The sequence below is a fragment of the Cryptomeria japonica genome, chromosome 4, assembly GCF_030272615.1.
Source record: "Cryptomeria japonica chromosome 4, Sugi_1.0, whole genome shotgun sequence".
NCBI lineage: Eukaryota > Viridiplantae > Streptophyta > Pinopsida > Cupressales > Cupressaceae > Cryptomeria > Cryptomeria japonica.
Genome location: NC_081408.1, coordinates 67,453,585 through 67,477,421, shown reverse-complemented (window position 1 = coordinate 67,477,421; position 23,837 = coordinate 67,453,585).

The following is a 23,837-nucleotide window of genomic DNA, read 5'->3' as shown; positions in this document are numbered from 1 at the left end:
ATCAAACATATCAATAATGACAAGATACAAAGAGGTGTGGCACTTTATGATAGTGCAAGTACAACATTGCTCATGCAAGAGCATACAGCATGATAGTGCAAATCTGAAAACATGAGAATGATGCCACCAAGAAGCCCTGTAGAATATTGCAAAAAAAGACGTCTCCAATTGGGATGTGGCCAAGAGATATAAATGAGCAAATCAACCTGCCCCCCTTGAGTGCTGGTTGGAAGCACTACAAGACAGGTGTGAAGTGACAAGAAAAATTTGTGTTCCCAATTTGACTTATTAAATGATGTTTGTGTTTTAAAAGATTTTTAAAAACTAAATAAAACAATTTATTATGCCCATAAAAAAAAAATTTATTAAAAAATCAAAAAAAAATCAAAAAGGCGACAGTCATTTTATTTGAAAAAAAAAAAAAAAACTTTAATAAAAATTATTAAAGGAAAAAAACAATAAAAGTTTTATTTTTTTAATTTAAAGAAACTTATTTTTAAAAATAAGAAAAAATGACCAATTTTTTTATTTATTAAAAAAAATAAATAAATAAATGAAAAAGCAAAATTATGAATACCCCCTCACACGGGGAGGGGCCTGCAGGTACACTGTGGGGTCACAGTGCCTACGGACACCCGCAAGTACACTGTGAGGTCGTAGGGCCTCTGGTGACCCGTAGGTACACTATGGGGCCGCTGGTACCTTGCAGTTACCCACAATGCCTGCAAGGCCGCAGGTGCCCTACGGTACCTGTAAGTACACTTGTGGGCCGTAGGTACCCTGCGGTACAAAAGGGACCCCCCCCCACAAACAAAAATTTATAAATTTTTTTTTTGTTTTCTTTAAAAAAATGAAAAATAATAAAAGCTCCCTTAATTTTAATAAAATTCAAACTTTTTTATTTTTAATTTTCTGAAAAAATTAAAAAAATGGAAAAAAATTAAAAAAATATTTCCAAACCTATATCTGCAAGTCCATACGGTGGGCTAGGAGGGGAGATTTTTCCAACTCAGGGTAATGGAGGCCGATTTTGATAAATTGATAGTCGATCTTGGGGTTTTTGGGCCTTCTGAGCGCAATGGCAATGACAGATTTGGCCAAAATTGCAAATCGGTGTCGGGACATGTCAACACCCTCCACCTTCAAACGACTCTAAATTTGGCCTCAAATGTCGGATTTGGATGAAATAAAAGGTGATTATTAATTGCCTGAACCTCCTCAATCCAATGGTGACCTTAGATCTGATCTAACAAGCCCCAATAATAACCTCCAATAGGAAGCTCCAAAATGCAAAACCCCAAATTTTCCTCTATTGGCAAACCAATGGCACTCTAATGGCTCTGATACCATGTGAAATTTTTCCAAGATCTAGAGGCAATGGAAAGTACAGATAAGAGAAAAAAAATAGATGATAGGAATAAACTGTATTCTATCAAGATGCAAAATATGATCAACTGGATCATTACAATATATTGATTGATTGCCCATTCAAATAATGTAGATGAGCCTACTTATAGAGGAAAGGCTTATGGATATGTGAGCACACAAATATGACAAGTGGTTCAATAAGAAACAAGGGTAGGTAGGAAATAGGTGTGGGTGGATAGGAGAAACAATATAATAGTCCACATAAGGTGGATCACCCACTAAATGTGGAGTGTAACAACAAGATCACACCATAAAAGGTGGAGATTCTCCTACACACACTATCCCAATGTAGCACAAACACCCAAGTGTCTCATACCCAAAATTCTATGAAATGCATTTCCTATGTAAACTTAAGTAAGCTGTAATAATATCCAAGATGAATAATTATTTACACCAACACACCTCAATGGTTATAAAGACAAAATCATAAACCAACACTTACCAATGACTTCCAAGGTTCCCAAACACCTACTTCCACCTATTATGATGAGAAACAACTAATTCCATAGTCTCAACCACCCACTAGGCATCCAAACCCAACTATTCACTCTATTCAACCTACTAGCCCAATTAGGCCTCCTGGGACTGTTTTTGTCATTTTTCTCCAAGATTTTACAAATAAAACTCCAAAAACAATCACCTTTTAAGATATCCATTTTTTATTACTACAACATATCAAAAACTCACATACACTTGTTTTGGACCAAACTTGTTGTTTTGATACTGTGGCCTATTTTTTTAGGTGCAAATTAGCCCACGTTTACAAAGCAAGTATGCAAAATAATTATTCCCCAACCCTTAAACTTTCAACATTAGTGTAATATGACTCCAATAGAAGGAATATCTATTTTATTTGGTTCTATGAATGTGTTTGACATACAAAACCCAAAACCCTCACTAAATCAAGGCTAAACGTAGGTCCTTCTTGTTCAAACCCCAAAACTTACTTCCAGACCTTTCAACTTGGTATTCACCATGAATTTATCATCCTATAATACAATTTCACATAAAACACTACCTCCTTAAGGTATATCTTCTGTTGCTACAAGTTAGCCACCATTCCAATGCTCTCAACTCCACCAAACTCACAGGATATCCCTACAACTTTCAACCTCCTTGCACAGTTTATGTTAGAATAATATGGTACATGTTAGAATAATTCCATTCCATGAGAACTAGGAACTCATTAGTAGAATGGACAAAGTTCCTTGGTTGAAACCAAAACTATGTTAAGAAAATACCAAAAACCCTTCACCTAATCAGCAATAAAATGATAAATCAGAATGTTAGAACCCTCAAGATCACTTTTGATATCATAATAACACTAATACTCTAGGCCTACTTCATCAATGATTATTATTCAATCTGATATAACAAAAGAGATTAAAAAAAACACAAAAAATTGCAAGAAATCTAAACTCTTATTGCTTTTCATGTAGCAGTCCGTACAATTTCATAGAATACCTTCTAACCCAAATAAAATTTCATTCCAAGGTTATATAAAAACCTCTCCTACCCTCCCAAACCAACTCCAATTGGTATTGAGTGTAACAAACTCATTAAACAACTTGCTTTACCCATACCCTCCAAAAACTAACTAACCATTGAAGTTTAAAAATTTGAAATAAAACCTTATTTTAAATGACTCCTAAGCACTCCTAGGCTCCTAAACAATTGTTGTATCCTTTTAGGATTTATTACATCATTGATGACTTTCTAAACACTACTTGACCCACTTTCCATTACATTGTACTTTGTTTTTAGGTCCTCCTAGAACCATTAGGATCATTACATTTGATATTCATTTTTACATCATGAAAAGCCATTATAGGCCTTAGAACCTCATAATTGATCTTTATACCTTCATTTGCTCCTTCCTTAGTCTTTGTGGCTTTGATATCTCCAATCTTCCCTAGAGGTGCTCCTACACCATATTCCCCACCAAACAAAAGGCTCTTGTCCCAAGAGTGATCAATCCTACTCCAAACTTTTGATGATAATGTCTCCTAATTGTTGACAGGGAATATGTACTCTCCAAGTGTGATCTTCCTCCTTCTACAACTTTCATTCATCTTATCATAAATATTAGTATCAAAAAACATATTTTTCGGTCCTTGTGTAGGACTTTGTGCCTACAACTCTCCACTTCTTCCCATGTCTCTGTTCTAATTTGTTGTCCTCTACAAACTTAATGGTTTGACCACATTCCTCTGTACTACCACAAGGAATTCTATGTCCCTAACCTTTATACTATCCTTCAACATAATGTTGTCATTAACCTCTGCAATCAACTTTTGTTGTTGCTGCATTTTCTAATTACTCTACAACTTCTCCATTGGAATTGGTTGATGTCTTACTCCATCACTCTTCCATCTAGTATCCACCTTCTTCATACCCTATACACATACCTGTAACTTGTCTCCAAAACATATCACAATATTCTCTTTTTGATCACCACAAGGTAAATATATTAGTTTAAATTGTTTACTTCCTTGATGCACCAAATAACTATTATGATAACCATCATGAACGGTCTTCCTCATACACTGCCATGCTCTACCCAAGATAATATATCCACATGTCATAGGGATAACATCACAAAGAACTCTATCCTACTATGGTCCAATTGAGAAATCTACATATGCCCTCTGACTAACCATTACATTCAACTCTTGGCTTACCCAAGTGGCAATGTAAGGGTTAGGATTAACAAATGTCTTCAAACCCAATTTAGAAACCATATCAGATGAAATTAAATTATCATGTGCTCTAGAATCTATAATCAATCTACACACTTTCCCATGACCTAAACAATTGATCTTAAAAATTGATACCCGTGGTGCTTATTGCTGCATTTTACCTTTCCTTACCATGAGGAAATCTCCATCTAGCACTCGACCTGCTTGCAATGATATCTTGTCTTCTTTCTTTTCTTCTTCTTCATATGTCAAATGTACTCTTCTATCCTTTCCCCTATCATTTTCATCCCATTTAGGAAATTTTAAAGAGGGATTCCCAGCATAATTACAATGGTAACACCTGCCTGTGAATACATGTGATCCTCTTCCACTACAAAATTTGCCTCCTTCTCTATAGATGTAACCACCGCTTTGCTCTGATGTAGAATCTTTATCCTTTCTATCTTATCCTTGTGAATCATTTGTAGAGCTGTCCCCTCTTCCTCTTATGGATTCTCTACCTTTATTGCTACCTCCTTGTATTTCTTATTTTCTCTTCAACTTCTGCTCAACCCTTATTTCAAGTTGAAAACAATCTCCCAATGTTTGTGGAATACTCAATCCAATATCATCCTGCAAATTGTACCTTAACCATTCAAATAACTAGCTACCTTTTCTTCTTCATCCTCTACTCCTCCATTAATTCTCAATCTATGAAATTTCTTTGTGTATGTCATCACATCCATGTCTCTTTGTTTTAAGTTTTGTCTCATCCTCTTTGTTTTTATAGTACAATCAGATGGTAGAAATTGTACTTTCATCATTGCTTTCATTCTCTCCCAACTTGTAATCATGTTCAATCCTCTTGTTGTCCTCTCAGCCTGCATACCACTCCACCATGTCAATGCAGTTCCTCTCAATTTTTCCTTTGCAAATCTCACCTTCTTATCATCATCAGTATCTTCCAACTCAAATTATTTTTCTATGGCCTCTATCCACCCTAACACTTCCTCACTATCCATCCTTCCCTGGTAAATAGGTAAATCAACATGATCTTTTATTCCACGACCTTGGACTACCTTTAGTAATCTTACCAACCTCCTCTCTTTGGGGTCTACCACCTCTTCCCTATGCTCTTCATGTCTTTCCCCTTCATCATGTGCTTCCACTTCTTCACTCAACTCCTGTCTCTTAGATTCTTCCCTTTCTTTCTTTAAGGCTTCAATCCTTGCTAGTAGTTGTAATCTCTCTCTCCCTTGTTGTCTGTCCTCCCTATCCTTTGCTACTTCCAACTCCCTCTTTTCCCTCTTCTCTCTTTCAAGGGCTTCTCTCAACTCCTCTCTCTCCCTAGCCATTTGATTTTTTAGGTAAATATGCTTGCTAAAAGTTTCAATCACCTTGTTTCTACCAAGTGCTCTAAAGGCACTTCAATGGTTATAAAGGGAAAATCCCGAACCAACACTTACCAATGACTTCCAAGGCTCCCAAACACCTACTTCCACCTATTATATTGAGAAACAACTGATTCCAAAGTCTCAACCACCCACTAGACATGCAAACCAAACTATGCACTCTATTCAACCTACTAGCCCAATTAGGCTTCCTGGGACTCTTTTTGTCAGTTTTATCCAAGCTTTTCCAAATCAAACTCAAAAAAAATCAACTTTTAGATACCCATTTCAGATTACTACAACATATCAATGTAGCGTCGTCAATTGTACGCACTTGCTAGGGTGGTACAATTTCACACCTAGTTTAGCACCCGCCTTGGCGCATTTTGCATTTTGCATTGCATTTCCCCTTGAGCACTTAATTAATCAAATTAATTAGGTCTAAGGTCCTATTTTATCATTTCCTACATCATAAAGTTGGGCCCTTTCATTAAAGTGTGCCCTTTTCATTTTATTCCTCCAATACATCATTTAATCAAAAACCCTAATTAGGTCCTATTTTGAACTTGGGGGCTTGATTTCAGGGGTCAAAACATCTCAAAATCACTTGTAACTTTGGGATTCTCTCTAAAATCATCATATCTGACGGCCCTAAAAATTTGGTGAAAAGTTGTCGGGACCATGGCGCCCGGAGTGCAACATGGTCCCGAACATTTTTCCCGAAATTTTAGGAGCGCGATCCAATCATAAAATAAAGCTTAACCCCAAGAAATTGGTGGGAGATTCAATCTCTAGGTTGGCCAAAAGTTGAAATTAAGACCTAGGGTTTCATATATAAGAGCTCTCTTTCTTCATTTGAAAGGATCCGATTTTTGTTTTCAGGAACCTCATATGCAGCGAAAGAGCAGATCTTTGAAGACTTCAACAACATTCAACATCCTTCTATCAAGCATTTATCAATTTCATTCATCCATTTAGGGCTTGGAAGACATTGAAGAACAATAGGAGATTACCGAATGAAGATTGGCTTGTACTCCTCCCTTGAGGGTTGGGTATGATTTCATGTTGTTTTCATGTCTTTGCATAAGCTTCAATATATCCTTTATTCATGCTTTAGATCACTTTGCATCTTGATTTAGAGCATTTACGTTATCATTTACAAGCAATTAGGGTTTACTTTCTAGGTTGCTCTAGTTTGCTTTCTTGCATTTAAGGACCTTGCACACACACTAGGTCTGCACACACAATACATTTTACAATACAACTTGGCTATTCGTGGAGGTGGAAATCACCGAAGCAGGGGTTTGACTAAGGCAAAACCCTATATAGCCGCCCATACCCTTTTCAGAGATAAGTGCAGGTTTCGGGACTCGGACGACACCGCAGGTTGCAGATCTGGGAGAAGCAGACTGAGACCGACCTTCCCACCAAATTTTAGAGAAAAAGACCAGGACAGGGGCATGGGGCGCCCTGGTCCTACCAGGACGGGGGCGCTGGGTGCCCTGGTCCCTGGGACAGGGGCGCTGGGCGCCCTGGTCCTCCTGACAGATAGCATTTTCAGCATTTTTGACAACTTTTCCAGAGTGCAAAAACAGCAATTTCCAGAGCAGTTTCAGGGGCAGAATCAGGACAGTGGTGCCCGCGCCCCCATCCCGAACATTTTTAGTCAGATTTTAACTCCGGGTACGCATTTGCATTCTTGTCTTGTCCTTGTGTTTACAGCTTTCCATCATTTAAGTTCAATTCTGTAATCTTATTATTAGTTCATACTTCCACTTTGGGGTTAGGGATTGAACTTGCATCATTTCATCTTTCAATTACAACAAAGGAGTAGAAATCCTAATAGGTAGCCCGTGGCTCTCTCTTCCACAAGAAGAAGTAGCCAATTGTGTGATACCTCTAGGCTCTTTCGTATTCCATAAATGTGTGCTTGAAAGTGAGATTAGGGCATGTTTGCTTAGTGTCACTTTTTCTCCCACACATTTTGGTGAACCTGACATGAACTCCAATCTTCTCTAATTCTGATTTATGTTTTCAAATTTGAGTGTTTATGCTATTTCAAATTCAAAATTTTATTTACAAATCTCAATTTCTTGCAAGATTCAAAAATTTAGAGGAATTTTTTGCTAAAACCCTAATTTTTCAATTCAAAGTTGAACTTGTGGATAGCTTAATTGGATCAATAATTTCAAATCTGATTTAGGAACTCATTTGAATCATAAATTTCATTTTATAAATCTACATTCTAAGTGCTTGCATTGGTTAAAATTGAACATTTTCTTCTATTTTGCATGTGTTATCATTTGAAAGAGGAAAATTGTTGTCATGATGCATTCATTTCATAGATGTGATAATGGGTTAGCTTCCCTTGTTTCAATTTTTCCTTCTCCTAAAGAACCTCCCTTCATCTATAACAACATTTTAGTGCCTAAAAGAGTTTCTACCAATCCCTTTGAGACTCTCCCATGCTCTAAGGATGAAGTCTTTAAGAGTGATCTTGATAATTCTCCTAAAATGTGCCCTTCCTATTTAGCTATCCTAGAGGAAGAGAACGATATCATAAACACCTTTCTTAATGTTACTTCACCTTCCCTACATGATGCCTCTCTAAGTGAAAAGGTATTGATGGATATTGACTTATTTTCTCCTAAAGTTGGTCCTTCCAATGGGGGCATGTTAGTGCAACAAGAGGTTATGAACACTTCTTTCAAAGATCTCCTTCCTAAGCATGAATCTTTGGAGAAATATGTTCATGTTCCTCCTAAAAAACACTCCCTTCATGAGGATCCTTTTGTGCAAGAAGATGACATTATCCCTACATTTCCTAGTGATGGCATTTCCTTTTCCAACAAAATTCCCACTAGAGATGATGAATTAATGATAAATGCTTACCCTTCTCCTAAAGTTTGTCTTACACATAAGCATCCCTTAGAGAAAGAAGATGAAATAATAAGCAATTTCCTTAATTCTCTCTCCCCTAAAGATCATATTGAACATATTTTGAGGAAAGAGGATGAGTTTAACACATCTATTGATGCTCTCCCTTCTAAGGATGAGGAATTAATAAACAATGTTATCTCCTCTCCCGAAATTGACAATACTTCAAACATTCCTTTCAACAACCTCACTATTTGGGATGAACCATTAGAAGAAGGTATAGATTATTCTCTACCCCTAGCCAAAGGGGATGAAATAAAGATTGGAAACTCCTTTGATAGTTTCTCCCCTTCCCTGAATCTCAATTATTCTCCCTCTAAAAATAAAGCATCTCCCTCTCCTCAACTTGGTTCTACTCGTAGGAAAACCCTAGTTCAAAGCAAGATGGTTAACATCTCTTTTAAAGATCTCCCTCTCAAAAGTGAGACTTTAGAGAAAAATGTTGATCCTTCTCCTAGAGAGTTTATTCCCCATGTAGATCCTTTGATGATAGAGGATGATATGACCTTTCCTAGTATTACTTTTCCTACTAGAACATCAATGCCTATCCCTTGTCTCTCTCCTAAAATTGATAAAATTTTAGTGCAAGAGAAGACTATCAATACTTTTGTTCATTCCTCTAAACCATCCTCAATTAATTTGATACATGTGAATGGAACACCTAACAAACCTCTCTTCACTGTCCAAGGTGCTTGTCCTTCTCAAAATTCTCAACCTTTAAATAAGCCTATCTTAGTGGTTCAAGGTGGTTATGCTAATGATTCTTTTTGCACTCCTAAGAAACCTATTATTACTGTGCAAGGAGGTTATTCTTCTAAGAGCCCTTATGAGTATGCTAAGCAACTAACTAGAGAGAGTTATCATGTGGTTGCTCATACCTATAACACAAGAAATAAGAGGCAGCCTAATCCTCCTCCTATTATCCCAACTTCACTTCCTCAAGCTCCTCAGATTTCACAAGTTCTTGGTAAGGAATATGATCTCATAGAACAACTTAAAGCTACCCCTGCTAAGATATCCCTTTGGGATTCGATCCAAACTTCTTCCGCTCATCATGGAATGTTACAAGATGCCTTGAAAGATTTGAATGTTCCTCCACCGAATACATCTAGTAATATAGCATCTTTAGTTAACTCTGTGATGAATCCTAAAGCTCAAATTGTGTTTACCCAAGATGAGTTGCCTACTAGTGAAATTCAACAACAATATGATCCCTTGATGATTGTGGTTATCATAAATGACACGGCTATAAGACGAACACTAGTAGATAATGGCTCTGGCCTTAATGTATGTAGCATTAATCTATTGCATAAGATGAGTGTGGATACATCCCTTATTGAGCCTGACTCTCGTCCCATTCGAGGCTTTGATAATGTGGCTAAGTCTTCATTAGGTATTATCACCTTACCCATCACAGTGGGACCTGTTACTTTGCCTACTCCTATCCATGTTATGTCGGGAAATCTAACATACAAATTGTTATTAGGGAGACCTTGGATTCACAGTATGCAAGTTGTCCCCTCTACATTGCATAAACAAGTTAAATTTATTTATAATAATAAGACATATACCTTGATAGGTGATACTAATTTTCAAGCTTGTTTGCAAACATCTACTTCCAAAGGGAGTTCTTCTAAACCTTCCTCTTCTAGTGATGACTCTTTAAACAAAATACCTATGGATGAATCATCACCCTCTAATAATCAAAATTCTTTGGATGAGTCTAAAGCTCCTAAAGAAGATCCTTCTCGACTTGAGTTTACACATGAAAAGGCTTTTGATCCTGAGAACGTTCTCGCAGAAGACGATTGGGGATCCCTTGATTTAAATCCCACCTTTGTAGGTGAGTATAGGGTTCCTCCTAGAGAGCTTAAAGTTAAAGAGAAGGAAGAAACTAGAGATCAATCAGTCTTACTTGAACCTATGAGCAATAATTTTGTGGCCACTTCTCAAACTTCTTCTCCTCACACCTCTAATTATGAAGAGTTTGATTCTTTGTCTTATGAAAAACCACCTTCTCTTCCTGAAATGGCTGATCGTTATGGTCGTGGTTTTTGCATTTTTGCTAAGCATGGGTATCATGGAAATGGTTGTGGTGCTCATGAACAAGGGATGAAGGTTCCTCTAGAGACTAATTTTCACAATTATGCCTTTGGACTCGGCTATAATCCCTGCAAACGTACCAAAGCATCTAAAAGACCATCTCTCAATGTGAATGCTATATTTAGTAGTGATGATGATCTCACTTCAACTAAATCATCTTCTACTTCTATCAACTCTCATTCCCCTCATAAGGAAATCTTGGCGATGAACAAATCTCTTTATGAATCCCCTCAAATTTCTAAATCCACTTATGAATCTTTATCTCCTATTCATCATAAAGTCCTTTCCTCTAGGGATAAGGCTCTAATAAATTACACTCATCCCTCTTCTAAGATTTCATGTGAATTTTCTTCTTCAATTTTCATCATTTTATACATGTTTTTGATCTCACTTATAGTTGAGCATTTAGCATGTCATATTCAAATACCTCATTCAATCTATCATGTCTTTAAATAACATTAATGGCTATTATGTTGCTCATCATTATGTGACATTGGTAGCTCATTTACTGGGGGCTCATTGTCATTCATGATGGTACAATTTCAAGTGCAATCATATTTTTTGAAGCAACATAATAGCCTAATTTTCTTGTCCCTATGGGGACAAGAGTGATTTCATACATCTCTTCTTTTTCTTATGTCCAAATCTCTTCCTAGAAGATTGTGTAAGTCCTTCTCATTGTCCTTATCCTTGGGAGGCAATGATCTTTCCTTATTTTTATCTAAGGATCCACTTTTTTCCTATTTCGTGGATGGTGTGAACTTTATTACTTGATGTTATTCCTTGTAGGCATTTGTTGTTGGTTCAAGGATTCTCTCTTACAAGAGGTGTAAGTCCTTGACTACAACCTCTTTTGCACTTGGTAAAATACATCCATAATGAATTCACTCTCCCAATTGGGTTAAAAAGAGCGTCAACCTTCATTAAGAATCACTTTCACCTCGCAAAAGAAGGAAGTATTGCATTCTTATTCTCTTCTTTGTCTTATTCTAGAAGATGTTATATTTGTCTAAGACAATTCCTCTCGGGGATAGGTATCTTTTGTACAAAGATCTCTTCTCCTCTAAGGATCTCCTTTACACATACTACAAGATATCCCTTTTCAACTATCTTATCCTTGCTTAAAGAGTGCAAAACTCTCTTGCTTGGATCTATGACATTGTTGCATTTTTGGGGTATCTTCTCTTATGATGATGGTAGGTATCCTTGTTCTACTTTGCTTATGACATAAACATTACACTTTTTGAGCAATGGGTCATTCTCGGAACTAGAGCACAGACTCTTAGAGCGAGATGTCTCTATTTTTCTTTTATGCAAGCTGATTATTCTCGGAACCAGAGCACAGACTCTTAGAGCGAGATGTCACGCTTTTGTACTATACATATACAGGTTGTAGCATACTCGGGCATAGACTCCTATGAGATGCTTCTAACCTCACTTACACACACATGCACGAGGTTGAGTGGAACTAACGGCATAAGGCTAGACTTTCTCACTCTCCTCCCTTACATGGATCACCTAGATAGACTCTAGGGGCTAGTTTTCCATGTCCTTTTCCCATGGATCACCTAGACAAAATCTAGGGGCGAGAAGTCCATGTTTTCTCTCTCACTATTCTTCTCATGGATCACCAATGTGTGTATTCATGCTTTTTTCCTTTCTTTTCTTCTCTTTGCATTTTGTTTCCATTTACATCCTTCATCTTGTGTTAGAGAACTCTCAAATCGTCACACTCTTTGTTGTGTTGGAATTGAGATTTAGTCCTCTTTCTTACCAAATGATTCTCCATTAGATTTTGATCTCATATCAAATCTTCTTGTGAGCATTTGTCATCAATATTCTTTAACAATTCGAAGTGGTAAACATGATACCCAATTTCAACTCACTAAAATTAGCAAGCCGAAACAGGGGGGGGCATATAGCTACCCTCAAATTTTCATCACCTTCCTTAGTAAGCATTAGGTGATTTTGTGATCTAACGTGTGTTTTGTAGGGTGCGGTTCCTAACTGTGTACTGCAGATACCGCTGGGGGCTTCGTTCAACAGACTTATGGATATATCCTTTTTCAAATATTGTTTACTTTTCTGTACTTTAGCTTGCATATGCACGTAGTGTTCATATGACCGCTAAAGTGGGGGCTAAATGTAGCATCGTAAATTGTACGCACTTGCTAGGGTGGTACAATTTCACACCTAGTTTAGCACCCGCCTTGGCGCATTTTGCATTTTGCATTGCATTTCCCCTTGAGCACTTAATTAATCAAATTAATTAGGTCTAAGGTCCTATTTTATCATTTCCTACATCATAAAGTTGGGCCCTTTCATTAAAGTGTGCCCTTTTCATTTTCTCAAAATCACCTGTAACTTCGGGATTCTCTCTAAAATCATCATATCTGACGGCCCTGAAAATTTGGTGAAAAGTTGTCGGGACCATGGCGCCCGGAGTGCAACATGGTCCCGGACATTTTTCCCGAAATTTTAGGAGCGTGATCCAATCATAAAATAAAGCTTAACCCCAAGAAATTGGTGGGAGATTCAATCTCTAGGTCGGCCAAAAGTTGAAATTAAGACCTAGGGTTTCATATATAAGAGCTCTCTTTCTTCATTTGAAAGGATCCGATTTTTGTTTTCAGGAACCTCATATGCAGCGAAAGAGCAGATCTTTGAAGACTTCAAAAACATTCAACATCCTTCTATCAAGCATTTATCAATTTCATTCATCCATTTAGGGCTTGGAAGACATTGAAGAACAATAGGAGATTACCGACTGAAGATTGGCTTGTACTCCTCCCTTGAGGGTTGGGTATGATTTCATGTTGTTTTCATGTCTTTGCATAAGCTTCAATATATCCTTTATTCATGCTTTAGATCACTTTGCATCTTGATTTAGAGCATTTACATTATCATTTACATGCAATTAGGGTTTACCTTCTAGGTTGCTCTAGTTTGCTTTCTTGCATTTAAGGACCTTGCACACACACTAGGTCTGCACACACAATACATTTTACAATACAACTTGGCTATTCGTGGAGGTGGAAATCACCAAAGCGGGGGTTTGACTAAGGCAAAACCCTATATAGCCGCCCATACCCTTTTCAGATATAAGTGCAGGTTTCGGGACTCGGACGACGCCGCAGGTTGCAGATCCGGGAGAAGCAGACTGAGACCGACCTTCCCACCAAATTTCAGAGCAAAAGACCAGGACAGGGGAGTGGGGCGCCCTGGTCCTGCCAGGACAGGGGCGCTGGGCGCCCTGGTCCTCCTGACAGACAGCATTTTCAGTATTTTTGACAGTTTTTCCAGAGTGCAAAAATAGCAGTTTCCAGAGCAGTTTCAGGGGCAGAATCAGGATAGTGGCGCCCGCGCCCCCGTCCCGAACATTTTCAGTCAGATTTTAACTCTGGGTATGCATTTGCATTCTTGTCTTGTCCTTGTGTTTACAGCTTTCCATCATTTAAGTTCAATTCTGTAATCTTGTTATTAGTTCATACTTCCACTTTGGGGTTAGGGATTGAACTTGCATCATTTCATCTTTCAATTACAACAAAGGAATAGAAATCCTAATAGGTAGCCCGTGGCTCTCTCTTCCACAAGAAGAAGTAGCCAATTGTGTGATACCTCTAGGCTCTTTCGTATTCCACAAGTGTGTGGTTGAAAGTGAGATTAGGGCATGTTTGCTTAGTGTCACTTTTTCTCCCACACAATCAAAAAATCACATACAGTTGTTTTGGACCAAACTTGCTGTTTTGAGACTGTGGACTATTTTTTTAGGTGCAAATTACCCCACTTTTACAAAGGAAGTAAGAAAAATACTTATTCACCAACCCTTAAACTTTCAAAAGTAGTGTAATATGACTCCAATAGAAGGAATATATGGTTTATTTCATTCTGTGAATGTGTTTGATATACAAACCCCAAAACCCTGACTAAATCATGCCTAAAACTCGGCCCTTCTTGTTCAAACTCCAAAACTCACTTCCAGACCTTGCCACTTGGTATTAAACATGAATTTATCATCCCCTAATACTTTCTCAAATAAAAAAGTATCTCCTTACGGTAGATCTTCTGTTGCTACAAGCTAGCCAACATTCCAATACTCAAAACTCCAACGAACTGACTGGATATCCCTGCACCTTTCAACCTCATTTCATATTTTACGTTAGGCTAATATGGTACATGTTAGAGTAAGTCCATTCCATGAGAATTAGGAATTCATTCATAGAATGGATCAAGTTCCTTGGTTGAAACCAGAACTATGTTAAGAAAATACCAAAAACCCTTCACCTAGTGAGCAATAAAATGATAAATCAGAATGTTCAAACCCTCAAGATCACTTATGAGATCATAAGAACACTGATAGTCTAGGCCTACTTCATCAATGATGATTATTCAATCTTATCTAACAAAAGAGCTTACAAAAAACACAAAAAAGTGCAAGAAATCTGAAATTTTAATGGTTTTCCTGTAGCAGTCCATACAATTCCATATAATACCTTCTAACTGTTGGTATTATGGATGTGTTGCATTGGTTTTTTCATTGATGTCAACACCTGTCAATGCTTATCCTTGTGGAGATATTTGGTTATGTTCACCGACATGTTCTCTGACTTATCCATAGTCACCGGTATCTGGTTCACTGACAAGTTATATTGTTCACCGACACTAAGGATGATCTATTATCATCTGGAGATTACTTGGTTATGTCAAAGACATTGTTTGGAAACTTGGTTTTGGTGGTTTGATTATTGGTACAATCAAGTTTGCATATTTGTTGTTACCGGTAAATAGGTCTAGGTTATGGATCAGCAAGCATTATCTATTCCAGATCAACACAACGCGTTGTGGAGATGTTTTATTGATTGGTTATTATTTTAAATGCATTGGGCCGACATCATACATTGTATATTGATTCATTTGTAATTGATTTAATTGTAGTATTCTTAGTGAGCCGACCTACATAATTGGTCTTAGGTTTTGGTATATATGTAAGATCTCATTTGACAAATTATAGAGAGGATTGTGAAAAATGATTGTAATAAGGTATATGCAAATATATGAAAAGCTATACATGCAAACATCATATGAAGATTCAAGGAAGGTATGAGGAAGGAAAATCAGACCTTAACTGGTACTGAATCTAACATATGAAGATGCTATTTTGAGCAATACATTATCATGGGATTTAACCATCCAATTGTAGTCAGTGTGACTCCCATTTTGTAATTGAGCATTGAGCTCTAAGCAGTTGACCTTTATGCATATGCAGACCCCATTTGTATACACATAGTATCATCTGATTGTGGGTAAGATTTCCCACTGTGGTTTTTCCCCTTATAGGGTTTCCATGTACAAAGAACTGTGTTATGTGTTGTGTATGTTATTTGTCTTTTGTTTAATGCATTAAACTTTACTAGTACTATTATTAACTGATAAACTATCTACTGACATTAAGTTTGGTTTACCAGTATTACGCATTAAGTTTGGTTAAGTTATATTTGGGTTGAAATTAATAGACAAATGATTCACCCCCCCTCTCCCCCTCTTAGTTTCCTCTGGGTCCTAACAATTGGTATCAGAGCTAAGTCCTCTTTTTGTAGAAGTTTAACAACTTGAGGAGATTCTATGGCAACTAACTATTTCAGGAAGGATAGTTTGAAGCTTGATGGAACTAACTATGGTATATGGAAGATCAGAATGGAGACTCATCTAAATTGCATTGGAAAAGACATATGGGATGTTACGAAGAATGGCTATGTTGATCCTACACAAAGTCAACCTAATCCACCAGCCTTGGCTAAAGATAAAGAGAATGATTGCAAAGCAAGAGAAGCACTTTTGAGCGTATTGTCAGATCAACAAATCATGGGATTACAAGACTGATCTACTATTAAATCTATTTGGGATATATTGGAGACATTAAATGAAGGTGATACCACTATCAAAAGTGCAAAACTAGAATGCTTTTTGGTCAAGTATGAAAATCTAAAAAATGGAAGAAGATGAAAGGATTTCTTCTTTTATGCAAAGAGTTAATGAAATTGTTTTGGGTATACAATATTGTGGAGGATCCTTAAGTGAAGATGAAATTGTTTCTAAATTTTTAAGAGCATTTCCATTGACATATAAAATGAAAGTAACTACTATTAATGAATTGATAACAATGCCTAATGCACCAGTATCTAGAGATACTTTGGTTGGAAAACTTTCAGCTTTTGAACTTGATGAATTTGGTCGTATTGCTACAATTAAGACAAATTTATCTTCAAAGCTTCATCATCTGCAACATCATCATCATCATCTAAAAAATTTGATTGGAAAGCACTCTATGATAGATAACTTGAAGAAATCAGAAGAGAGAATGAAGAACTTGAAGATCTTGAAGCACTATTTTCTAGGAAAATGTCTAAAGGTCCAGTTGGAAGTAAGTATAAAGTTAAAGCACCATTTGAATGTTTTAACTGCAATAAAATTGGTCATATGACATCTAGGTGTCTTGATAGACATGCAAGATTGAAAGAAGAAGCTAAAAGAACATACAAGCCTAACCCTGAATATCAAAGATAAATATTTAAGAAGAATAAAGACAAATCATGTTACTATGTTGATGAAGGAGTTATTAATGATTCTGATGATGAATCGATAGACAATCGATGGGATTTTGTTACAATAATAGAAGATCAACCAACACCTACTATTCAACTAGTAGAATAGGCCCTGGCAGCTAAAATTGAAGAAAAGGATGAATAGATCATTGATCCTGGATGTTCACATCATATGACTTGTGATAAGAGTAAATTATTGGGCTTTCAAGAATACATTGGAGGTCTAGTAATATTTTGAGATGACAAAGCTTGTTTGATTAGAGGAAAAGGCACTATATCTTTTGATGGTAAGAACAACACTGATTATGTTTACTATGTTGAAGGTTTGAAGCATAATCTTCTGAGTGTTGGTCAATTAGTCGAAAAGGGATTTCAGTTACAATTCAAGAATGGTAAATGCAAAATCATGAATAGAATTAGTTTGGAAATTGCAACTGATAATCAGACTAGAGGTAATATCTTTCATTTGAATAACAATGAGAAGACATTCTTGATTGCACATATTGATGAAAGTTGGTTATGACATTAGACACTTTGTCATGTAAATTTTGATTGCATTATGAAAATCAGTAAAAATAAGGCAGTAGGGGATTTATCTAAGATTATAAAACCTCACAATCCGGTATGTAAGGAATGTAAATTTGGAAAGAAATTTAGAGTAACTTTTAAGAGTATTCTAGAAAAATCCAATAATGTTCTTGACTTAACTCATATCGATTTATGTGGTCCAGCAAGAGCTAGAAGTTTACAAGGAGATAGATACTTTATGATAATCATTGATGATTATTCTAGAATGTGTTGGGCTACTTTATTCAGGGAGAAATGGGAAGATTTTGGGAAATTCAAACTATTCAAAGTGATGGTAGAGAATGAAACTGGTAAGAAAATCAAATGTTTGAGATTAGATCAAGGAGGTGAATTCACATCTAAGGAATTTAATACATTAGGTGAAGTGAATGGAATCAGAAGACAATTATCAGCACCTCAGACACACCAGCAATATGGAGTTGTGGAAAGGAAGAAAAAAACTATTTTGGATGCAACTAGAAGCATGATATCAGAAGAAAACCTACCTCATGTGTATTGGAGAGAACCAGTCAATACAGTTGTTTATACATTCAACAAAGTTCACATCAAAGGTGAAACTGGTAAGACCCCTCATGAACTATGGTTTGGTAATACTCCTACTCTTAAATATTTTAGAATATTTGGAAGCAAATGTTATATTAGGAGAGACGATTATATTGGAAAATTTGATCCTAGAATTGATGAAGGAATATTTCTTGGTTATTCATCTAATAGAAAGGCATATAGATGTTTTAATAATAGATTGCAGAAAATCATTGAAAGTGAAAATGTGAAGATTGATGAATAGTTTAGAAGGTCTATGGACTTTGAATGACAGTTGAGATAATAACAAATGAGCCAACAATGAGTACACCGATACAAAATGTTGATCTAGTCACAGCAGCATCATCTGAGAATTCCATAGTGACTGAAGAACAATAGTAAGTGAATACACCCAAGTATGTAAGATTGAATCACTCTGAAAGTTAGATAATTTGGAATAAGTATCAATGAGTTATGACTAAAGGAAGACTGGAAAATGAAGAGGTATGCCTAATTTCTCAAATTAAACCAGCAACTATTAATGAGGCATGTGAAGATAAACATTGGATTAAAGCTATGGAAGATGAATTGGAACAAACTGAAAAGAATAACACATGGAAATTGGTTCGTCGGAATAAAAACAAAAATATAATTGGAACTAAATGGGTATTCAGAAATAAAATTAATGAAGATGGTAAGGTAATTAGAAACAAAGAAAGATTAGTGTGTAAGGGATATTCATAAAAAGAAGGAATTGATTATAATGAAACCTTTGCACCGGTAGCTAGAATTGAGGTAGTCAGATTATTCTTAGCTTTTGCAGTACATAAGAACTATAAAGTATATCAAATGGATGTTAAATGTGCATTTCTAAATGATGATCTTGAAGAGGAAGTTTACATTGAACAACCTGATGGATTTTCTTTGACAGATGACAAATATATGGTTTGCAGGTTGAGGAAAGATTTATATGGATTGAAGTAAGCTCCTAGAGCTTGGTATGGTAGATTGGACAAATATCTTTTGAAGCTTGGTTACACTAAAGGTAATGCTGACAACAATTTATATTACAAAGTGAATAATGATGACATCTTGGTTATTGAAGTTTTTGTTGATATCATTTTTGGAGGAGAAGATGGACAATGTAAAGTCTTTTCTAATAAGATGCAGGAAAAATTTGAAATGTCTATGATTCGAGAGAAAAAATTATTTTTAGGATTGCAGATTCCATAGACTGATAAAGGTATATTCATAAATCAATAAAAGTACTTGAAGGAATTACTTAAGAAATTTGGCATGGAAAACTCTAAACTGGTAAGCACACCTATGACTACAACTAATCAACTATCGTTGAAGGATGAATCACCACCTGTTAATCAAACAAGATACAAATCTATGATAGGAGGTTCACTGTATTTGACACAAACAAGACTTGATATTATCAATGCAGTATGTATTGTTTCAAGATATAAGAGTTATCCTAAGGAAATTCATGAATCAACAGTAAAAAGGATTTTCTGGTACCTACAAGGCACAACAAATCTTGGCTTATGGTATCCTAGAGATGAAAATTTTGATTTATGTGTATACATAGATGCAAATTGGGCAAGAGATGTAGATGACAAAAAAAGAACCACTGGCGGAGCTTTTTTTTTGGTAGCAGACTAATTTCATGGTTGAGCAAGAAACAAAGTTGTACATCACTATCAACAGGAGAATCAGAATATGTTGCAGTAGCAACTAATTGTACACAAGTATTATGGATTAAGCAAATGTTGAAGGACATAAAGGTAAAATGCAAATAACCTATAATCATTTACTATGATAAAAGCAATTGATATATCAAAGAATCTGGTATTTCACTCTAAAACTAAACATGTTTCTATCAAATTCAATTTTTTGAAAGAGAATGTTGAAGCAAAAGAAGTGAAATTGGTTTATGTGAATACTAAAGAGCAAATTGCAGATATCTTTACTAAGCCTTTGCCTAAGGAAACTTTTGAATATCTAAGAGAATAGTTTGGAGGTATACCCTCACCGGTAGAAACTTAGACAGTTGGAGCATGGCAGCAAACCGACAGAATTAACAAAGAAATATTTTTGTTGGCTTTGATGATGGAGAGCTACTTCACAAGGGGGGTAGATTGAATAAATTTGGTTATAACAATTGGTATTTGTAATAAGTTCTATGAACTGATTGTATTTGGTTTTGCATTTATTGGGATTTGATGTCAAAGGGGGAGAGATATCTATGGAAAAACACATTATCTTTTGGGGATAGATTATTCATTGGGGGATAGAATGTTACTCTCTGTATCTATATTTTAATGATTTCTTTGGGAGATTGTTAGTTTTTGGTTTCTGACATTTCTGCTTTGGCACTTAGATGGTTTTCCCATCTTGTGTTGCCATCAATGCCAATGGGGGAGATTGTTGGTATTATGGATATGTTGCATTGGTTTTGTCATTGATATCAACACTTGCCAAGACTAATCCTTGTGGAGATCTTAGGTTATGTTCACCACCATGTTCAGTGACTTATGCACAGTCACTAGTATCTGGTTCACTGACAGGTTATATTGTTCACCGACACTAAAGATGATCTATTATCAAATGGAGATTACTTGGTTATGTTGAAGGTATTGTTTGGGCACTTGGTTTTGGTGATTTGATTATTGGTACAATCGAGTTTGCATATTTGTTGTTACCGGCAAATGGGTCTAGGTTATGGACCGGCAAGCATTATCTATTCCAGATCAGCATGACACATTATGGAGATGTTTTATTGATTGGTTATTATTGTAAATGCATTGAGTTGACATCATTCATCACATATTGATTCATTTGTAATTGATTTCATTGTAATATTCTTAGTGAGCCAACCTACACAATTGGTCTTAGGTTTTGGTATATATGTAAGATCTCATTTGAGAGATTATGGAGAGGATTGTGAAATAGGATTGGAATAAGATATATGCAAATATAATCAGAGCTATAAATGCAAACATCATTTGAAGATTCAAGGAAGGTATGAGAAAGGTAAATCAAAGCTTAACCAGTACTAATTCCATCATATGAAGCTGCTATTTTGAGCAGTACATTATTATTGGATTTAACCATCCAGTTGTAGTCAGTGTGACTCCCATTTTGTGATTGAGCAGTGAGCTCTAGGTAGTTGGCCTTTTTGCATGTGCAGACCCCATTTTTATACACATACTATTTGCAGTAGTATCATCGGTTTGTGGGTAAGGTTTCCCACCATGGTTTTTTCCCTTATAGGGTTTCCATGTACAAATAACTATGTTATGTGTTGTGTATGTTATTTGTCTTTTATTTCATGCATTAAACTTTAACGGTACTATTATTAACTACTAAACTGTCTACCGACACTAAGTTTGGTTAAGCTATATTTGCGTTGAAATTAACAGACAACTTATTGTACCCCCCCCCTCTTAGTTGACTCTGGTTCATAACACTAACCCCAACCAAATACCATTCCAAAGTTTTATAACAACCTCTCCTAGCCTCCCAAACTCACTCCAATTGGTATTGAGTCTAACAAACTCATTAAACAACTTGGTTTACCCATTCCCTCCAAAAACTAAGTAACCGTTGAAGTTTAAAAATTTGAAAGAAAGCCTTAATTTAAATGACTTCTAAGAACTCCTAGACTCCTAAACAATTGTTGTATCATTTAAGGATTTATTACATCATTGATGACTTTCTAAACACTACTTGACCCACTTTCCATTACATTGTATTTTGTTTTTAGGTCATGTGGTCCTCCTAGAACCATTAGGATAATTACATTTGATATTCATTTTTACATCATGAAAAGCCATTATAGGCCTTAGAACCTCATAATTGATCTTTAAACCTTCATTTTATTCATCCTTAGTATTTGTAGCTTTGATGCCTTCAATCTACCCTTGAGGTGCTCCTGCACCAATATCATTAGGTTATCAATTTCTTGTCAGTTTCACTTATGGTTTGTCATAAATCATTAAAATCAAGACACATTTCTATATTTTTATGTATGTTTGAGGTGTGCTACTATATCATGCTCCAGATAAGGTTGAGGACCACTAAATAATTTTCCATTCTTGAGCATTCTCCCTACTTTCTAGCCCATATATGAGATTATCTAGAATGAGCTATACCATGTGGATGTCAAGATGGTTTAGGTGAGAAAAAATATAAAAGTTTTGACAAAATATAGTTGCTAAAACCTGACTTATTATTAAACAAATCCAAGATGAGTGTAAAGAGAAAGAAAGCAAATAATAAATGGTTTCTATAGGGTGTCTTGACCTATACCCATCATTCCATGAGAAGAATTGTGGCCTTGCCTTTATGTAGACTGTCCAGGATCCTAGTCAAAGGGGTTCAAATTCCTGCATTTATCATTTATTTATCTTATGTTAGCTTACATCTTATATGAAGGTCAATCAAATGTCTCACTACCTTGCATAGACAAGGTAGTGAATTATTTGAAAAAATATCTCCAAGAAATGCATTTTAATGGTGATGGAATGCCATGACAATCCATAGTAATTTGATTGTCATGGCATTCCATCACCATCATAGTAACTAATTGATTCTATATTGGATTTGTTTGTTTCAACACCTGACCCCTGATTTGTAGCAATCTTATAGGCCTGTATATACCTTTTCCTAGCATCATATATAGCTACTATATTGCTAGAGGACTCAGACAATGTGTAGAGAAGGGTTTGAACTCTATACCAATAGAAGGTGATGTATAGATACTTATCAACGCTATTAAGAATGGTTCCACACCAAATTAGAAAACAAAGAGGATTCTGAGGGGCATTATGGATGCTCTAAATAAAGTTCTCGACTATGAGGTCAAACATGTTTTCAGGGAGGTGAACATTGTTGCCGATTATATGGCAAACATGGGAATAAATTTAAGGGTAAAGGATGACCAGGTTTTCGAGGCAATCCCGAGTGAGGATTTGAAATAGATTCTATTGGAAAACTATGAATCCTAGTGGAGGCACAAAAAAGAAGGCATTATATAGGTGTGACTAAGGGAGGGTACTGATTTGGATTCCAAACCACAAATTTGGATCTAGAGTGATAGAGGTGATCATGATAGACAAAAATAGTGCTCTAATTACTATGAATGAAGGAACATTGGGAGAAGGTGGCAAGAGATTAGGACACTTCAAATCCAAAGATGGATTTGGTTTTCATAGGATATCAGATTTCTTTCTCTTTTAGACAGAGCCCAATATTCGATAAGGATAGGAAATCATAAGGCTGAGGTGAAATAGGAAGGTAGATCGAGCAATGAATGTAGGAGGAGAACTGGGAGAAAATGGTCTATCACTTTGGGTTGAGGTGCCTATGTGTGGAGGAGACATTGTGGTAACAATGGAGGAGACTTTTTTACTATGATGAGCATACTTGGGATGCGATGTGGCATCTGACTAGGGCTATTTTGTGTGGGGAGAGGCACTGGTGTGATGGTTTTGTCTATGAGGTGATTATGTGCCCAACAGTTGACATTCTTGATTCCAAGGAAGCATGCATATAGATGATCCAAACATTAAAAGAACATC